The 15,410-nt window shown below is 31.0% G+C and overlaps 1 long non-coding RNA gene across 2 annotated transcripts in view; it reads right to left on the bottom strand.

The window, feature by feature from the left end:
* Positions 1–2,889: 2,889 nt before the first annotated feature.
* LOC143042077 (uncharacterized) overlaps positions 2,890–15,410 on the bottom strand; it is a 258,600-nt gene continuing 246,079 nt past the window's right edge. For both annotated transcript variants that reach the window (XR_012967875.1, XR_012967876.1), the window contains exons 2-4: positions 12,653–12,785; positions 4,647–4,775; positions 2,890–4,141 (exon numbers count right to left, since the gene is read on the bottom strand). This is a non-coding gene — a long non-coding RNA (uncharacterized LOC143042077). The remainder of the gene's footprint in view (positions 4,142–4,646; positions 4,776–12,652; positions 12,786–15,410) is intronic.

The raw sequence follows: 15,410 nt of genomic DNA, 5'->3' as shown, positions 1-15,410 counted from the left end.
ACATGTATTAAATAAAAGTAAATATTTTGTAACATTAAGCTTCAGGTTTGACCGATTCAGAAGAAATGTAACATGCATAATGCAACTCTTTAACATTTCCCTGTTCATAGCCTTCTCATTTATCTATGCACGAAGTTTTTGATAGACTGTGGATATAAGGTCCGATTTCATTGCGTTTACTAATTATACATAACAACAAAAATCTTTTTTAATGTTATTTTAATCAACAAAATCATCAATAACGTTCTTTTTCAACGTACAAAATGACAAATAATAAACAAAAAAGCAGATATGTTTGTAAATTCTCTGAACACATATTAGGTGGTAACATATCAAACTATTGAGATATTTCTAATCAACACAACACCGATCGTTACTTCGAGACACATTGAAACATATGGCAGTCTTTATCAAAATACAGATATGACAATGTCCTTTCAATAAAATTTATAAAATCGATATAAAAAGTTCTACCCTATTTGAATGATTGAACACAATATGGTTTTGGTAAATCTTCTCTCATGAATTGCTTGTTTTTATAGTTATACACGGATATATGAAAAATGCTGTCTGTGTGATTAAGGTAGATGGGGGCTGTCTTAATTCAGATCCATTTTTTTTTTAATAATTTGTCAAACTGTAGTTTAAATAATGCTTTTTTACCAATATTTCTAAAATAAGGGTCACCAGATTTTTTTTTACCGCAACAGTTTGTGTGAAATTGTCAGATTTTGTATAGATTATGCAAAAAAAAAATGCAATTTTATGTGATAAAAAGACAACGACATCATTTAATTTGAAAGTAAAATGTGAAAAGATTACTCTTTTGATATGCTTTTAAAAAAGAAAAGGAAACAAATTGTCATCGGACTTCTCTTGCTACATATTAAACAAGGTAAATTCACAACACTTTATTTAGTGAAAATAATTTTATCTCCCTTTATGCGGCATAGTTGGGTAAAAAGGAATTTAACAAAAATAAGATCTTTTGTGAAAAGAAAAAGCTGCAAATTTGATAAACACACATTATAGTATATATTAACACGACAAGTCGTATACATGAATCACATTCTACTCTCAAAATTTGCACACTTCATTAAAGATCTAGGCAGATGGTTGTCTGATATAGCTATGACGACGTTGTCAATTTCATTAGCAACGCTAAGTGCCTCCTGAGTTTCTAGCGATAGTATTCCCATCTCAAGCAAGTAGCATGATACGAAAAATTATCACAAAAAAAGACCAAAGGAAAAATGAACAAAATAGCGATAATTTCGGTTAATAGAAATCCCATTCCCATCGTGTATCATCGTACAGCGGATATATGTACTAACCAAGCGGGCGTGGGCGATTTTCACCTTACACGGTAACGAAAATCTTTGTTTTGTTCACATGGTATCAGTGTGTAGTTCATTCTTAACATAATTGTTGTTTTAAGAATGATTTGTTCGTAGGTTGATGATTAGAGATGTATCATTATTTTCCAAAAACAAAAAACAAGAACAATTTCTAAAACATATGCAAATACTTGTCAAAGAAGTTGGCGCTCGCCTCATCCGATATAATTCTATATTCATTGCAACTATTTTTCTGGCACTGTGTGTGTGTATAGGTATAGCTGTTTCAATAATTGGCATTGAAATCTTAAATACATATGTTATTTTTCGATATTTTATTGCGAAAGAAGCGTTGTGTACGATGTAGAGCTGACCACATCAATCCTTCTGTATGGTGCATAGTTAAGTTGTTGTACACCGTACACAAAAACTTTATTTTTATACTCGGTTATTACCCAAAAAGTTTCAAGGAATAAGTAATCACAGGTAGGTTTATGATTGGTAACCATTATTGTTGGCCTGTATTAGCTTTCTTTCAGATGAAACATGTCTCGACAACTGTATCGAAATTGAAAGTTGGTGTTGACATTCACAACTATTTGCGCAGGTTGAAGTAAATTGTTCTTATAAAAATATAAAAGTTGTTTTATAAATAGGAAAAAAATGATGCCAAAATTATTTGGGAGCAGGAAATTCAAATGTTGAGAAATCTACATTGAATATTTATAAAGCAAAACAAAGATTTTCGTTACCGTGTAAGGTCAAAATCGATCATGCACGCTTGGTTAGTACCTATATCCGCTGTACTGATGATACACGGTGATTCCACAATATAATGGTATTTGTGTTATGATAAGAAGGGTAACTCTTTATTTACAGTTTTGATGTGTTAAAAGAATACATGTTATATTTGAAATAAAGACGACATCAAACTGTATTTCACTATTTTATCAACAAGCAATTGATATGAAAAATGTTTATCACGAGACTTCATGATGGAATCTGTATCATCCATAATATTTTCTGAAAATGTCCGTAACAAGTTAGGAATATAAGAATGAATTTCTTCGTACGCAAATCCATATACATAACGTCTTTACTGTGAGATATAAGATTTGAAAAATAGAGAATGGAAAAAGAAAACAATATAAATGAATGAAATCAAGAGATATCAACAAAGTGTACCAATACAAATCATTACAAGCGGAAAGTGGGTTTAGGAGTACACACTTTCCATTTTCAACAGATATTGCATTTATAAATGCTCTCAAATGACAAATAAATAAAGTTATTAATTATAGTATATAATAAAAAAATCAACTACAGAATATAAACAAAATATCAAAAGTAAAAAAAACACAAAAAAAAAAAATTCAAAAGTAAACGTCACCTGGTTACTATAACAATGCTTATAATCCTAAATGTAATAATTGTAATACTGTTCATTTTGTACACTGTTTCACAAATAAAATGATTCTTACTATCTATTCAAAATATAAAATATAAAAATGAAAAACACAAACAAATGTGAATAAGTGATACGTATGTTGAACATGTTGAATGTACTCGCCATGATGATAGAAACAAACACATGATAATTGATTATTTACAGCTACGAGTAGTATTAAATATGTATGAAAAATATATGAAACCTTAGGTATTGACATCATTTTGGCACATTTATTGTTTGATTAAAAATTCTGATCAAAAAGTAAAAGACAATGACAATTCTATGTCGAGATCTAAAACGCCGTTATTAGCCTTATTGTCTCCTAAAAATCTTTAAAGCGTATAAGAGCGACATCGAATTTGACTGAGAAAATTGCGTTTAAGTTAAAACACTTTTCTTAGGAATTCAGAACCAATACCAATATCATGTTTTGATAAATAACTCCGGTTTGACATTTGCTTACAAGCTTTATCATATATATTAAGTATATAACCCTCAGATAATGTTTTCCCAGAAATATCAAATTGAATTTAAAGATAGACAAACAAAAACGTTGACACGATACAAAAGACGGAAAGGCACTTGTATAAAATACGACTGGACAAAGTATATTTTATTATAAGAAGAATGCTTATCGTAATGTGCAGGAAGTTTGCCAAATGATTATAACTTAAATGCAGATGTGAAAGTGAGTTAATTCATAAGAAAATGTCACGAAAAAGTGACAGCAATTGTAATGAAGGTCAATACCAAGTATAAACTAGCATGTATACAACCAAAACAAAATGTGAACAAATTAGCAAATCATTTTGCAGTACCTTTCATTTTGTGAACGAATTTTATTCAACTTGTAATTGCTCATGATTTTATTCACATCACTTCTTAGGTCAAAATATTTGTATTCTAATGCCTTATCCTATGCATCCGTATTAAACGATAATAATTAAGACTGTATATATTATGTGACTATGTAAATATTAGAGCTCTTTTCATTTTTGTTTAAAGTATCTAACCGTTGTAACTTTTTCATTTTGCTCCGATCAGGGATACCTGCTGTGTTCAATTTCCCAAGCAGTTGTTTTTCTAATGATTTAACCTTGGCGTCAGAATGTTTCTTTAAGTCTTCGCTATATTCGAAAATAACTTTCTTAATTTCTGCTTCACTTTTATATTGTTTCGACTTTACCATAACAATAGATCTATATCTTTCCTCCTCTGAGTCGTCGGAAGTAGTCTTATCTGATCCGGAGGTAGACGATTCAAGATCCATGGGCCTTGCTACCATTTGATTTAATTTTTCGTTGTATTCATTTTCCGAAATGTTAGATGATGATGCCGATTCATCAGTTGAATTCTATAAAATAAATATATGCCATGAAAAGGAAATACCATTTTATAAGTTTGGTGCTGTTTAAATATGTAGTAAACAATTTATTTTTATAATGCAATTATAATTGAAAAACTCAAATCACAACTTTATCAATGTTGTGCGTACGAGACATGGTGTTATATTCAAATACTGCATGTGCATACAATTTTAGAGGAATAGATATGTATAATCTGTGATGATAGTATACCTATATGCTATTCGTTGATGAAGATGAGCTACTTGCAGGGGTGGATCCAGCCATTAAAAAAACAGGGGGGTCTTAACGCAGGACAAAAAGGGGGTGTTCCAACTATATGTCCCCATACAAATGCATTGATCGTCCAAATAAGGGGGTTCCAACCTCCGGAACCCTCCCCTGGATCTGCCAATGACTTGGATAAATCAGCCATCATGTTTTTTATATTCCGAATAATAAGGGTAAATTAGTTATTTTATCAATTGAATTAATAGAGAATTGACCTTTACTTACCCAGTGTTGCGGTTTAATTTCCGGATGTAGGCTTCCGCTACTTTTCTTTCTTTTATTTTTTCCTGCAAATATGTTTCCATTGTCTCCTAATATTACTGCTTTTGCATAGTGAACATGCACGTGGCGTTCCTGATAAAAAAAGATATACATGACATCGATTAGCTCACAATGTAATGTTGCGTCTCTTCTGACTCAAAATTGTCACAAATGTCTAAGCAGGAAGTGTTAACAGATTTAGTTTTCAGGTTTTACATATTTTTAAATCTGTAAAACCTTCTAATTGGTTTCCTTATCGGGTGGTTTTTTATTCTGTATTATTAGCACAATTTTAATTTATTAATACGAATCATATGGCTATTAAAAAGGTCAGATAGTGGTGTATTGCACATCATAAGCACACGATGAATAAAGTCATGCTTGAATGTAGGATTTTATATAAATTCGACATGTGGTGGTTGATAATAGTCATTATGTTGTTCGTTTCTTACTTTTGTTACTATTCAAACGAATTTGGGATTTACATAATCATTTTGTTTATCATTCAGATATTGATAAGATGTCAGTTCTGACAGAAAGTAGAATCTGATAAAAGGGATATTCTTTCTGTTGTTTTCATGAAAACAATTTAAGTTTTACATAAACAAAAACAAGTTCACGTTGGGCTTTATGCCTTTTCTTAATTTTTAGACAATATAATGTTTCAGTGGTCTAAATTTATTATCAACAAATAATGAAGCAGTAGTGTATCGGTGTTCGAAAGTCATAAATCAATTGAAAGAAATCAAATTGAAGTCACAAACTAAAACCGAGGAAAACACCTCAACTACAAGAGGAAAACAACAAAACAACAGAAACACGAAAGTGCAACAAAAAACCAAACGACAATGGAGCACTAACAGAAACCGATCATTGAAGGACATAATAGTTGCCAAGTGTTACAATTTTAATATACTTGTATTTGGAATGTATATAAAAAAATTACCTTGCAAGTCAAATTGAATTGTTAATTAAATTTTGGTTGCAAAAAAAGGAAAATATGTTGAAGAATAGAGAATAGAGAAAGTGTGACATTCAAACAAAGTGAAAAAAAATTTTACACGCCTGGGTTAAAAAGAAAATTAAAAACGGACAAACAACAGTTTACAAAACACAATATAAATATAGAAAACAACAGATCGAGCAATAAGATAAAAAAAAAATCAGGTGTGATATCATGTTCTGCAGAAGGGTAGGCAGATTCTGTTCCACAGTTGGTATCCGTCATGTTGCTTACATCAGCACAAACTGTCGAGTTGAATAAGATAGGTCACATCGAGGAAACGGGGACGGGATTGTTGTTACGACAATTGGTACATATCCGTTGTCATCTGTAAAACATACATGAATATTCCATAACATATTTAGGAATATATACCACGTCAGTTGAAAATAATAACATTTCTTTTCAGGTGCCGCGGAATATTTCTGCTGCGACGTAGAATTTCTTATTTAATATGAAAAATTACTTGCAACATATCGTTTTAAGGTAGATAGGGTGTCTTCCTCCATCTTGGATTTGGAAATACTAGAAAACAAGGTCTAGATCTTTAATAGAATGTGCAAATTATAGAGAAGTAGATAATTCATGTGTAAGAAATTCCACTTCTACATAGAAAATGACATGTTTTATCATATTTATGATTGTATTTTACAAAACACAGAAATGTTTTGTTTGAAAAATTTCTTTCCAACTTTACCACATAAGGGGAGGCAACTCAAATGCAAGGGCAGATAATTCAGATTAAGGTATTTTTACAATAGAATGTGTTAGGAATTTCTCTATTTTATTATGTAACAAGAAAACAGGTCTGGTGACCCCATTTTTTCTTTTTCTTAACTGAAAGCATATCATTAAAGCTATCTTCTCATATGTTATCTCAAAATTCTATGGTGTAGTTTACGCTTTATTGCAGAAAATTGGGCTTTCAATGCATAATCTATACAAAATCTGTCAATTTTTAACACCGTGTAGCATGAAAAAAAGCCCGGTGACCCATTCTTTTTATTACTTTTTTTTAAAAAGCATAATATAAACTTCATTTTGGCAAATTATTAAAAAATTCTATGGATTATAATTTAGACACCCCATCTACCTTAAGAAGATTTATTTTTCTCATAATGTTTTTCTTGCCTTCATTTGTCTCCTCTTAATTGTTTAAACCTTTAATGTTATGTAAAGATATTGTGTTTTCGATTCGAAGCTCAATGTTTGCTTGATATGGACCATCATACAATGACCAACTCAGTAATACTACTTATAAAGGTTCTGTTACTGCTTGCCTAATCAATAATCCCGTTCTGACATATCATAATATCATTGATATTTCATCTTAATTAAAGAAAAGGTAAACTTTTGATCGAATTGTTACTGAAATCAAAAAATCTAATTTCAAACATATTTGTTTTGATAAAACATATACATTTTTCATGGGTTATACAGGCATACAATGGCAGTAAATTCAGTAAGATGGAAAAAAATTAATATTTTTTAACGTGTTGAACAGCACTTGTAAATAAGAAGATATTGTTTCAGTGCCGATCAACCAACTCTCCGTCTAAGCCTCAATGAATAAAAGTTAAATATTTATAAAGTTCAGCCTTCAACACGGAGCCTTGACTCACATGCAACAGCAAGCTTTGAAGGGCATTATAATGACTTTTGTACAAATTTTCAAACAGAAAAACAAACTGTTCAAACTATATAATAACGAGAAACGCCTATGAACCACACCAGCAAACTACAACGAACGAACAATAGTCTCCTGACTTTTGATAAGGAGAGGTGCATGAACATGCAGCGGGGTTAAATGTTTTAACAGACGATAACATTCTCCCTAAACTAAGACAGAAGTGTAACATTACAAAATTAAAAAAAAACACATTATAAAGTATCAAATGAAATGGCTTAAATCAATCAAACAAAAATTAATGTCGGAGGAATATCCTCATGAAAACACTAACATGTCTAACCCGGAACTATTTGGCATTAAATAAAACAATATGCACAGATAAATGATTTTGTTGTAAGCAGTACGAAAGAAAACATTTTGTTACAAAATTGATAAATTTGTTGTTCAGAAATTAAAAAAAGAGAAGAAATGTCTCCCAAACATATATATAAAATATAAGATTGATGACTATGCATAAATAGACATGCATGATGTAGTATTGCTCTATTTCACTTTCATTTCATTTATAAAATCCGAAGGAAGGGAAGTCCTGACTCCATAACAGTTTGTCAAATGCAAGAGGATTTTCTTTTATCACCATTAGTTTCATATATATCGTTGACTAAAATATAATTTTCTAGAAAATATTTTGTGAAGACAAGATAGTCGAGTCGTGTAGTGCGTTAGATACAGTGTCAAGATACTTAAGTAGCATGAGTTCGAATCCCGCGAGGGATGGACAAAAAATTTAAAAAGCAATTTTACAGATAAAACATTGTTGGGTTGATGTTGAGACGAGTTATATATATCGTCTAAACACTACTCTAGTGTATATAGTTTCGAACACATTTTATCTAACGTCGTAATATGTGAAATGTCTCCCATACCCACATTTACCTGCGTTACTTTCTAGTATATATATCAATTCAAAATAATGGATTTAATCCAATTTTTTTGAAATATTTTGATGAACAAAAAGTATATAATCAACATCGACTTCTCAATTCCAAATAAGATTTATGTATTGGAAATGTGATTCTGAAATAATTTTACAATAGTATATTCGTTAGGAAGAATTAATTAAAGGTAAAAATAAAAGGCTATGGCATGATTCTAAAATGAGTGGGACAGACTGCGTCGAGTCGACAGGATAAGCGTATGTATGCATCTCCTATAATGCAAGTCTAGTTACAATCTAATGACACACGTGGTCTGTCAGGAGCAGAACCTAGAAAAAAGTTCGTGCAGTTTGTACATGGCTGACAGTATACGTAAAATATTAAATGAGTTATTTATGCGCAATACAATAAAATAAGGTAAAGATAACGGCTATATTTGCGAATACCACACCTTTTCCATGTCGCAATGGGAAATGAAAGAGAGAAACAAGTACGCACGATGAAAAGAATAATAACAAAAACTAATATTATTAACGAAAGTTGTAATTGAAAACCCAACTATTAGTACTATAAATATCATCACAATTATGTTAAACCTGCAAAATAAGGGAAGCAAATCTATATTCTTCACTCGCGAGGATGCAAACTCCTGCTATTTGGATATCAAGACACTACCGCCCATATTATGTCCACCATTCTAGAAACTAGAACATCTAGGATAATCTAACAATTCAGCTTTCGGTGAGGTAGTGCTATCTTGATTTGTTACACAGAACCTAAAAGAATTTATTTGGGGTTACAAAGATATATAAACAAAAAACTGCATTTTACCCCTATGTTCTATATTTAGCCTTGTCTGCCATGTTGGTTGTAAAGCAGGGTCATTGAACACATTTTTGAAATAAGATACCTTTATGTTAATTATGGCCAAGTTTGGTAAAATTTATCTCAGTATTTTCAGAGGAGAAGATTTTTGTAAAAGATTACAAAAAATTATGAAAATTGTTAAAAAATGTCTATAAAGGGCAATAACTCCTCAAGGGGCCAATTAACAATTTTTATCACTTGGCTTATTTGTAAATCTTGCTTTGTGAACATATTTGCTGTTTACAGTTTATCTCTACCCATTATCATATTCAAAATAATAACAAAAAACTGCAAAATGTCCAACAATTCACCAATTCAAGATCAGCAACTCATTACCGAACGGGTTATCGGATTCGTCTAAAGCATCCAGGGCGGATGGATCTTAACCTGATAAACAGTTTTACAAATATCAGATTTGTTCTAAATGCTTAAGTTTTAGAGATATAAGCCAAAAACTGCATTTTACCCCATGTATTATTATTAGCAATGTCGGCAATCTTGGTTGGCAGGCTGGTTCATCGGACAAAATTTTAAAACTAAATACTCTACTGATAATTGCGGCCAAGTTTGGCATCAATTTTAAGGTTCATCTGCCAAAGGATTTTGGACACTTGAGTGTCTATTTCGATTGATTGAATTAGTTTATGTGAAAGATTATAACTGCTTTACTCATTAGAAACGCTTCGATTCAAGCTTAAATATGAAAAATCTATCAAATATGCCAAATATGTCACTTTTCATATGGTTTTTGTAAAAATGAAAGTGGCCGCATCAATGTTAATCCTAAACTTTTATATATGTTATGTCTTATCATCATCAAATACAACTTACATTTAAATATTAAGAATGAACACACATGCGGTCACTTTCATTTAAGACGGTAACGGTCTAAAATTTAACTAAAATGCTTAAATTCTGAAGATTTCAGTTATTTAACACAACTTAATGACTCTAGTACCCGATATATATATATGCATTGTACTGTCAAAAACAGCCCATATATATGTAGCAGAAGAAGTCTACTTTCCAATAAATAACTTAAAATTTACATTTTAACAATTTTGTAAAACTGCCACATTTTGGGGTCAAAAAGGGGTCTTACTGAACCTACTCCTTTGTCTCACTAGTTTCAGAGAAAAAGATCTTTGTAAAAAAAAAAAGACTATAAAAGCAATTACTTCTTCAGGGGAAAACTGACAATTGTGGTCATGTTGACTTATTGTAAATCTTACTTTGCTGAAAATAATTGCTGTTTACAGTATATTTCTATAATAATACTCAAGATAATAACCAAAAAACGGCCAAAAATCCCCAAAATTCACCAATTCAGGGGCAACAACCCAACAACGGGTTGTCGGATTTGTCTGAAAAGGCGGATAGATCTTTACCGGATGAACATTATCACCTTAGTCAGATTTGCTCTAAACGCTTTAGTTTCACAGGTATAAGCCTAAAACTACATTTTACCCCTATGTTATATTTTTATCCATGGCGGCCATCGTGGTTGGCAGGCTTGATCATCGTAACCGATTTGTTTTTTAAACCAAATACCATGGTGATGATTGTGGCCAAGTTTGGTTAAATTTGGTCAAGTTGCTTAATTTCGAGGAAAATAGTTTTGTAGAAGTTAAACGACAACGACGACGGACGACGCACGACGGACACCAAGTTATGCGAAAAATGCTCACTTGACATTTTAGGTCAGAGGGACAGTCAAACTCATAAATCAAAAATAAACTAATAACGCCTGGCTAAAAATGAAAGAAGACAAACAGACAAACAAAAGAACGCAAGACACAACATAGAAAACTAAATAATAAGTAACACAAACACCACTGAAAAATAGGGGCTATCTCGGGTGCTTCGTTTAGTATGCACATAGAGCAAGGTGAGCGACAAAGTCTCTTTAAAGCCTCTAGTTTGAACGGCTATCAAGGATTGTTATGAAAGTTCTAGTATCATGATTATATTAATTTCTTATTTTAACAAAACATAGGTGTCATTTTAAAAATTGTATAACTTTTTCAAATCAGCTTAGATTTTAATCAAACTTTTCAGCTATTTATATTATGTATTTATCGTACAAAAACCAGTTTTTTTTTGGTATTTTGATGTACTGCTGACAAATTTAAGCACTTAGTTAAAAGGTAAAAAAGGCTTAAATTTTCGGTTTTGACAAAATTCAGAGATAGTTATATCTTAAATATCTTAATTTGACAGCAATAAACCAAATGACCAAATAACCTGTTTTTGAAAAGTTAATATATACTGACAATAGTTGTAGATTTTTATGAAAATCCAGACTGGTTTGAAAGAGATAAAAGATTAAAGTGTACTATCTGAATTTAGTCCGAACTGAAATTTAAGTTTTTTTAACCTTGAGTAATTAAACCCTTAAATTTGACAGCAATACGCAACACAACATCACAACCTGGGTAAGATCAATGTATAACTGAGATAGCTGTATAGTCTGATAAAAAAATCAAGTTAATTTGAAAAAGTAATACACAAATTTAAAGTTGACTATCTGAATTCAGAAAATTCTAGCTGTCTTACCGTTTGATAAAATACTCAAATTTTGACAGCTATTACTCAAACTACCAAACAACCTGGCATTCTGTAAGATCAAAGTATTATTGAGGTAGTTCAATAGTTTAAAAAAAATCCAAGTTGATTTGAAAATGTTATAGAATTAATTAAAGATGACTATCTGAATTTAATCAAATAGTGTTTACCTATTATTTACATGCTTTGATTGCACAGCAATGAACAAAACTACCAAATACACTGGATTTGTGTTAGATCTATCTTTGAGTTAGATGGGCTGATTTACACCAGTCAAAACTAAATATCAATCGTAAAGGATCGTATGATAAAATCATATAAGTGATTATTTACGTAAGTACGTCTAAATAAGTGCAAACTCTACGACTGATACATCCAGTGAATCACATGTGAAGGTGATACACGACAAATAACTACTCTATTTATCAGCACAACAATGTCAGGTCTAAAAATGTAGGGATGCAAATGTTTGTTCTTTCCTCGTAGAATCTAGAGTTGCAACACAATACATGATATATAAGGCATTACGATGGAAATGTTTGCAAATTAGCTAAAACCTATCATAAAGAAACGTATTAAAGATGCAGTCACATAAGTAATTATTAAGTACGTCTAAAGAAATTAAACTATTTATTATGCTCTGTGAAGTGGAAGGTTCTGGTTCCAGACCTGGTCGGGGATAAAATAAAGAATCAAATCTACTCAGATGATGGTCTTTCTGGGTATCATATAAAACAACAACAACAACGAACGGACATAAGTAACATTAAACACCAAAATAGTAGAAGTGGGAAAGATTTTAAGTTAGAAGAATATTGGGAACATAGCAATTAAATAAAGGAAATAGTAGTATATTGCTGTTCGAAAAAGCGAAAAGAATTATGTTTGGAAACGCATATATATGTATGATACATTTACCTCAATTTGCCTCCTGTGCTGATAATATTTGACAATTATCTTTACTCACTTTCTCTGCCTTTTTATCGCTTTCATCATCATTGTACTTGTCAGTTTGGGTACCTTTACATACAAGTGATGCCTCTAGCTTATGAAGTCCGTCTCGTCTGTTTGTGTTAGCACTTAGACAATTTCCCATGATACTGCAAAATTAATTAAATAGAATAAGAGAGTTTACAGCTTAATCAATTTAATTTTCTTGCGTCTCGCTTTTCATTTGCATTTTGGGAATTTTGGATCCTCAATGCTCTTCAACTTTGTACTTGTTTGGCTTTATAAATATTTTGATATGAGCGTCACTGATGAGTCTTATGTAGACGAAACGCGCGTCTGGCATACTAAATTATAATCCTGGTACCTTTGATAACTATATTAACCTTTCATATTATGGGATCTTTAATGCTCTCCAATTTTGTACTTTGTACCAATTTGTTAAAATGTTTCACAAAGTTACAGTTTGATATTACCTCATATTTTTCATATGATGTAAGCTCATAGCTAAAGGTAAATTTTGTTAGTCTGAACATTATAACCTTGATTATTTTGTTATAGAAATATGTAATACATAAAAAGGGAAAACCAAGTTTTAAACTTATACGTGTTTCACCTAACTATTACCTTATGATAAATTTAGACCAAGGTCGTTGGCGGATGCGGGTGATCTTTAAATATGAATTTATAATCAATAGCATATATATGTTTTCATTTTTTTATATGATATCTACATATGTGTGCGTATTACTACCCGAATTGTGGTTTCAGTCATGATATGTTTTCCGCCATATATACTGGTTGTAAATGTTAATTCTAAACGACATTAGTGACGAAAACACTAAAACAGTATTGACACAAGATAACAGTACACAAGGTCCATGTTTAATACAAATACAACATCAGGTTAATATCAAAACCAAAATCACACTGTTTGAATATTCAAATTACAATTTAATAGATTAGCCCCTCACCTTTACCGATCAAAATGTGCTAGCTAGGTTGTCCATAAAAAGTAATAAAAAATGTTTGCAAACATTTGTAGAAAAATACTTCCGTTTTTAATGCTTAATTATTTCAAATCACTTGAAGTATTTTTTCCATTGCATTGATATTTTGAAAAGTGTGGATTACTTTACTCACCAAACTTTTTCAAGTGACCATGAATGAAGTTATGAAAACAATGTTATAATTTTTTTTAATATGCACAGCAAATACGAAACATATTACCTGAGTTGTTAACGGATAGAGCTATTTTTAGACATTATCAATCGAGAGGATGTACTGTGTCAAATAAATGAGGAGAAGGATATCTAAATGTTATGTACAAGAATTTAAATTTGAAAAAAGTGAATTTTTAGGCATTCTTTTATAAATAACGAAGAAAATTAAAATTGTTAGGCAGACACTTTTAAAATGCTTGTGTACTATAAAACTATTTCTTTTTACTATTTACACCTTTTAATATAGCCCAGAGTGAAATGTTAGTTTCGTAATAAGATAAATGTTCTCATATAAAAAATTTACTCGAATATAATATAAAAACTCAAGTAAAAATCAAAAACCACGAAAGGACTAAATGATTTCTAGGCTTTTCGAAAAATAAATTTATAATTTTTAACACTTGTATGTCCAATTGGTATCGCTAGTCCAGTGATCACAGCACTTGGTGTGTTGACAAGAAAAAACTTGATATGTTTCTTTTTGTCTTTTGCTTTTTATATGTCCAAACAGTAGGAACTCTAAGAGAATTTATATAACTTTCAAGCACATATAGTCTTACCTATATTTGGCTAAACTTTTCTAAATTTTGGTTTTAAATGTTTTTTATATTTGTATTTCACTTTCCCTATGTTAACTATGTACGAACGCGCGTCAAGCATTAAGAAATCAAAATTAAAGTTAGAATGTAAGTGTGGAATGTGTCAACAGACAACAAAACTCGTCCAAAGAGCATTAAAAAGCAGAAAGCCACCTATGGATTTTCAACACAGTTGTAAAGTCCCGCACCATTATATGGGCTTCAGCCTGGTTTCTGCGAAGTATCTTTACAGCGGTACTTGAAATTTAACTAATTAGGTCTTTCCACTTTTCTGTGGAAAGACCTATTGTTTTTCTTCTGATTATTAGGTCTTTCCACTTTTCTGTGGAAAGACCTATTGTTTTTCTTCTGATTATTTTTTTTTTTTCTTCCGCCTAATTTTGTTCCTGCGATAAACATTTGTTTCGCAATATGTCGCTTAGAAATTTTGTATATGATATCGAACAGTTTATGCGCTTTTGAAATTTACCCTGCGTAAACGAATACTTTTCTTTGTAGGAGTTATCTCCCCAAACACTGTTTTCCTTGTTATGGCATCTCCTTCGCAACCGTTAAAGATTATGACAAATTTATTTTACAAAATTGTTCGTTACATCCTCAGTAATTTTTGGCGTATTTGGATCGAAGCGATTCGAAGAAATTTTATAGGAGTTATCTATCTTTTCGGAATAAATTTGTCGGTATGTTTCTTTAACTCATAAACCGTTAACCGTATAACCCTGGAATTTTTTTATTTGAGTCCCCTGATTCCTAACTTAGAAAATTAGGTCAAGGTCAAAGGTCAAGGTCATATTTTAGATTTTCATATGTCTTTGATTTCCCTATAACTCTTGAACGGTTATAGATACAAAAAAATTAAGCAGTGAAAAATGCTTGGTACTTCAAGGGGCAACTTTTTTTACATTATGACTATATTGATTTTACCATCATGTAAGGGACATAACTCCCATCGATG

The sequence above is a fragment of the Mytilus galloprovincialis genome, chromosome 8 (assembly GCF_965363235.1).
Source record: "Mytilus galloprovincialis chromosome 8, xbMytGall1.hap1.1, whole genome shotgun sequence".
NCBI classification, from domain to species: domain Eukaryota; kingdom Metazoa; phylum Mollusca; class Bivalvia; order Mytilida; family Mytilidae; genus Mytilus; species Mytilus galloprovincialis.
This window is presented reverse-complemented; position numbering and strand designations above follow the sequence as displayed.